The sequence below is a fragment of the Acipenser ruthenus genome, chromosome 27, assembly GCF_902713425.1.
Source record: "Acipenser ruthenus chromosome 27, fAciRut3.2 maternal haplotype, whole genome shotgun sequence".
Lineage (NCBI taxonomy): Eukaryota > Metazoa > Chordata > Actinopteri > Acipenseriformes > Acipenseridae > Acipenser > Acipenser ruthenus.
The window spans coordinates 13945579-13951578 of NC_081215.1; the positions used below are offsets into that span (position 1 = coordinate 13945579).

The 6000-nt window shown below is 41.7% G+C and overlaps 1 protein-coding gene across 2 annotated transcripts in view; it reads right to left on the reverse strand.

The window, feature by feature from the left end:
- LOC117431948 (leucine-rich repeat-containing protein 4C-like) overlaps positions 1-5089 on the reverse strand; it is a 575203-nt gene extending 570114 nt beyond the window's left edge. For both annotated transcript variants that reach the window (XM_034905148.2, XM_059002177.1), the window contains exon 1: positions 4342-5089. The gene's annotated coding sequence lies outside the window, so the exon portion shown is untranslated. The remainder of the gene's footprint in view (positions 1-4341) is intronic.
- Between the last annotated feature and the right edge of the window lie 911 nt (positions 5090-6000).

Below are 6000 nucleotides of genomic sequence, written 5' to 3' on the forward strand. Positions count from 1 at the left end.
GCGGTTTAACCGCACCCTGGGTGCTCAATTGGCTCTGGCGGTTGCCGCTGATCAGCGAGACTGGGACCTCCAGCTTCCCCTGGTACTCATGGCTTGCCGCACTGCTGTACAAGACTCCACCGCTTGCACCCCCGCGCTCCTTATGTTGGGGCGGGAGCTGAGGACCCCGGTGGCCCTGACTTTTGGTCGCCCTCCGGACTCCCCTGCAGCTGTCGCCGGACCGGAGTATGCCCGGAAGCTGCAAGACCGGTTGGAGACGGCCCACCAGTTTGCTCGACGGCAGATGGAGGTTGCAGCGGTCCGGCAGAAGAGGGGCTATGATGTACACACCCGAGGACCGCACTTTCAGGCCGGGGATCTGACCTGGGTCTACAGCCCCAAGAGAGTCAAAGGACGCTGCCCGAAACTCGACAGTAAATGGGTGGGCCCCTGTCCGGTGCTGGCGCGGTTGGGAGAGGTGGTCTACCGGGTCCGCTTGCCACCAAAAGGTAGGGCTGTCGTCCTGCACCGGGACCGCCTCGCCCCCTACCGTGGTCGGGCCCATCCTGCCTTCCTTGCTTCTGCCCCTGGACCCCCTGTTTCTGCCCCTGACCTTCCACTTCTGCCCCCTGGTCCTGTGCCCCCTGCCTCTCGCCCTTCACCACCAGCCCTATCCCCGGAGAGTCCCCCTCATTTGCCCCATGGACTGGATTCACAAGCCAGGGGGGTCCAATCTCACGACCAAGGGGAGCAAGACGCTGTCCCGGGTGCCCCCTCATTTCCCTCCGCGCGCCCCTCCCGGCAGCGGCGATTGCCAGATCGCTATAGACATTTCGTCCTCCCTCGGGGACGAGGGACTGAGGGGGGGGCAGTGTAGCGATCCTGGCTTTTGCGAGAGCTGGACTAGAGTCGCTGGGATGCAGTATTGTAAATGCGTTGTTATCTGTTCATTCCCTGCGTTGTGTGCCCGACCACGCCATTAAGAGAATGTATACGGGGAGGGTATAAGGGTGTGAATGCAGGGTGGGAAGGTCGTTTGGGGACCGTAGTTTAGGGGGTGAGTGTGTGGGTGTATAGGGAGGCTGGGTCATTGTTTATGGAAGTTAATTGAGGAAGTTCTTTTGTTACAGGGAATTAGCCAGTTCCCCCCCCCCCCCTCTCCTCCTCGTCTTCGAGGGTTGGTTTAGCCCTGAGGGATGAGGACGATGGGAGCTGACGTCAGCAGGCTCGGAGAGACTTTTTGGGTGGATTTAGACGGAGCGGAGGGTGATCGAAAACCTGTTATTGTTAAAGACGAATTCGCCAGTTTAGATAGATAGCCGATTACGCTGATATACCGAATACCCCTGTTGTGTGTGAGAGGTATCCGCTGTTGCTGTGAAAGTGAAGTGGGTAGGCATAGACACTAGTAGGGTTTATTATTTTGGCGTGGGGCTGGGCCGACAAAGTCCTGTATAACTGTGTTAACGAAACCAAAGAAATAAACGACTGGCTGTTTTATTATCCTTAACATGGCTTCTGGAACCGTTTCTTTATTACTTATCTTAAAATAAGTCTCATAGCGACGGCAAGTCGCTACAATATCATATTAAGTACTGTACAATATCCAAAATCCTTCAATATCCCAAAATGCTTTGTGATATGTTTGACGAAATACTCAGAGCAGGCGCCTGAAGGACTTGCTATCAGTGTACACTCTGCACTAGGTATTAATTTTTATGCTTAAAAAATTCAGGACATCTCTATTAAACTAGTGGGGAAAATAACAAAAGCACAATGTTAAATTAAACGACAGAAAAAATTAAATACGAGTTAAAAGTAGGATTGTAGGATCACAGTTGACAAGTCACTTAATTTGTTTGAAATAAAATTAAGGGGACCAGAATCAGGCTCAGGCAAGATATGAAGGTAAAAACAAAGATTGTTTTGTAATTAACAGAAGTTTATGATTTTAATTATGAAACAGAATCAGCTTGATTTATTTAAAGGGACATCAACTGATTAAAAATAAAACTTGAAAACTTAAAGCTTAAAGTGTGTTCACATTTATTTTTCCAAAATACTTGTTTTATTTCTTTTTAGCAATATGGACCTCTATTAATATGGGGCATAACACATTATTATAAAATAAAATACAGTGCATGGTGGGATACTATCGTATTCATTTCCACTGTTCATTGCGCTGCTAGGAACTGTAACCAAACAATTTTAATAGTGTGTGTACACATTAAGCCTGACTAAACATGAAACAGTACTTCAGTGTGGATGCTTTGAGCTGGATTAATTAGAACGGTTTTGAGTACGGTTCTCGAGATTAGTTAGTGTGTACAGAGCCTAAGTGTAATAATAAAAGTACTGTGGATTGCCTGCAAACCTGTGTGAGGATCATGTCCATAAATCTGGATGCTAGTACAACTAAAATACGTTCTTCACGAAGCGCTGAAACCACTAGATAGCCAGTCACTTCATTCCCAATCACGTTTTCAAACTGTGATGATTGTGCATTATGGTGTGAACAGGTCCTTATAAAGGTTTATCATATTAAAAGCCTAGCTTTTGTGTAATAGCAATGAACATTAATAAACATGGCAATATCGACTTGTTTATTAAAGCCAAAATGGATTTGGTTTACAATTATTATTATTATTTTTGTATAACATCCTGAACCTTATTTTTAAAAAGCTCAAATCAGTCTTATCTTCAACACCTATGCAAGCTGCTTGAGTTAATTGCTGCTGTTAATGAGATGTACTCAGGCTGAGAGATGAAAAGCTGTAACATTTAGAAAGGCAAAACTACAATGTATATTTAGCTGTAGGAGTTAGATATTCTGTAATGCTCATTTACATGAATATTTACCAAGGTGATGAATGTGAGACTAGTTTAATTATAGAGGACCATAGGAAACTTGAAATGCATATTGATTGAGGCACGTCAGAGCTTTTTAAAAAATGGTTCAAGGAAAAGCAGAAACAAGACACACATTACCAACCAAATAGCATGAAAGGCAAGTGGGCGAGAGTTCAGTATTCACTTTTGTGAACCTTATATATTCCTTATACGGTAACAAACACTGATGAATTTCGGGATTTTAAAAACATTTAGGAGATACAACAGGCTGAATTGTTTTGCTTTTTTTATAGCAAGCTTTTTTTTTCTTTTTTTTTTTACTGTTGCTCTCAAACTAGTCATAATAGAGGAAATATGACTGCCACCATGGTGGATGGATCACCTTTATAATGAAGCAATCAAAACCCTTTTTTACATGTGTAATCATGTCACACTGTCATCAGAAAACCGAAAAAAAGAGAATTTAATGAATCGCAAACATAACAAACACAAGTATGTAATTATCTGTGTTATAAACAGACACAGTGTCTGTCCAGCAACAGCTAAAACAATGGCTTGTCAACTTACCTCAAGAAAATGAGTCATTCCTGTAACATCTTCATCTGGAGTCCAAAACTACAGCATCGTACTTTAAGGTCATGCATGTGTATAGAATACACATTTTTATAAATATACAAATAAGGATGCCAAGCCAATAATAATAATAATAATAATAATAATAATAATAATAATAATAATAATAATACACTTAGATTTCACCCCAATGATCCCAAGGCACTTGGTAATAATATATGGCACCAATGGCTTGTGGTTGAGGCCAGGTATAGGGTTTGGGCCACTTTAATTATCCACTTGAACCCCAAGCCAATGGATCATATTTCATATTGGGATTCGAACATATACATAAGGTATTAGATCCACCAGCTGCCCTTCCATCTACTTCAGCTTGCTATCCTGTAAGGACATAACAATCACATTTCAGTAACCATAAAATAGATCACATGCACTGTATAAACTGCTTTCAGCTTGTTTCTATTTGTTTATGAACTGTAGCCAACACATGCTGACAGGTCCTCAAACAACATCAAGGCAGTGGTATAGTTCCAGCTTAAGAGCAGAACTGAGATGGAACCGGCCTCAAAAATAACTCAACCAATGAGCTATTCTGCTTGCTCCTTCCATATACAATTCCCTGAAGGATTTTAAAAGCACATCTAGAATCAGCACATGACTTAATCAGTGTTATTACTATTTCACTTTCAGTTCAATGCACTGAAGGCGTGTATTTATCTGCTGTCTCCAGATCCAAAAATAATCAGCATTAGCACATTAAAATACCATGCCACAGAATATCCTCCAAGACGATAAAGAAAACAGTTGAAATATAAAATGAAGTTCCTTCATAAGAAGCTCAGCCGGTCAAGTAAAAGCAAAAGACCCCAAGAGCACAAGTGATAAGAAATTCCCCAGTAATTTCAGCCTTAAAAAATGATAAAACTTCAGAACACTTACCAAGGCAAGTCCCCATCACATCTCAATAATAACAGCACTGACACCTGCCATGTGTCTCAGCATTCTTCTAGCAAAGAGACAATGTAAAAAGAAAATAAGTTTCTCTTTTATCTTTTCAAAAAAAACCACAGGTTATTTGTTTCTTCTCCAATAGCGACGTGTATATGGAAATGTCACAAACAAAAACAATCCTCGCTCATTCAAGTTTCCCAAACAACTCTTCTGACAATAAAACAAAACAAAAACAAAAACCTTGTCAGGCCTTTCAGATATAGAGCTTCCCTTTTAAAAATGCTAGAAAAAGTTATGGAAGCTCTCAAATTTGCAAAGCACTGTGCAGATGATATCTCCGTCCAGGCAGTTTGAAGTCTGGGCTTGCTTAACTGGTTGTACTGGGAAGGTGCACTGCTATAAGCATCCTACTAGTGTTGCCACACCATTTCCTGCCTCACAGATTGACCTGTAGATAGCAGGGTGACTTACGATGCAAGACACGACTCTTAAACACAGAATCCCTCTGAGGAAAGGAAAAAGAAAAAAAAAAATCTGGAATCCCAAATAAATCTGAATTTTTCAACAGGTGAAACAGTCTTTTTCCTTCTGCCCCTCACCTCTTGCTCTCCCTGTCTTGGGTTAGAGTTCAAAGTGACTATTATTTGCCTTGCAATCTGGCAACCTCTGTTCAAATCAATGCCAGGTCTGTCACAGCATTCTGCTGCATCGCATTTGACTCAGCCTCTCTCTCTCTCTGTCTCTCTTGCTCTCTCTCTCTCTCTCTCTCTCTCTCTCTCTCTCCTCTCTCTCTCTCTCTCTCTCTCTCTCTCTCTCTCTCTCTCTCTGTCACATGTGAGAGGGAAGGAGGAGGCTAAAATACAAATAAGCCATGTACCCAGTCTTTCTTAAAGACACAATTGTGCATTCTGTCTCTTACTTTAAAAGGGAGAAAGGTCCTCTTCAATATATATGATTATGCACAGCCCTTTCCTAATAATTAACACATGGATCTTATTCATACTTCTTTTCATTCCTGATTGCTTTCAATTTCATAAATGGGCCATGACTTAAATACAAATAATAAAAGCAGGCAAAAACTGGCTAAACATTAAAGGGCATCTATCTGGCATCCTCTTGTATCACAGATAGGGCAGTCATATGGCTCCTGGGACAATTCCATACCAGAATAGTACTTAAAGGCATGTAAAAGGTACCTACATGTATGAGCTGTGTCGTCTCAAAGGGATCTGTATTTTCTCATTAGGGGAGAGCAGGGGAGCTATAAGTCGTACTGAGAGCTGTTATACTTTGCGTTTGTCTGCCATTTTAGCAAGATAAAGGGATTCAACCAAAACGGCACTGCAGGGTCCTGCTGGAATTCTGTATATGTTATTAGCATTCTGTGCACCCTTTCGCTGTGACCAACATTTGCTCATAATGTGAATTTAATAAGCTTTTTAATTGTGTAATACACGTCCATTTATGAATCATCATAGTCATTACGCATGCACGTTTATATTCATTACTCGGCACACCCCTTGGTTTGCCACGTTCTTCACTAAACTTAGAACTCATTTAAACACAGCTGGGTAAGTCAACACTTTGGGGAAGATTTTCAAAACATTTTTCGGTAAAGAGTAAATTACTCATTTTTTGAAAAAGAGA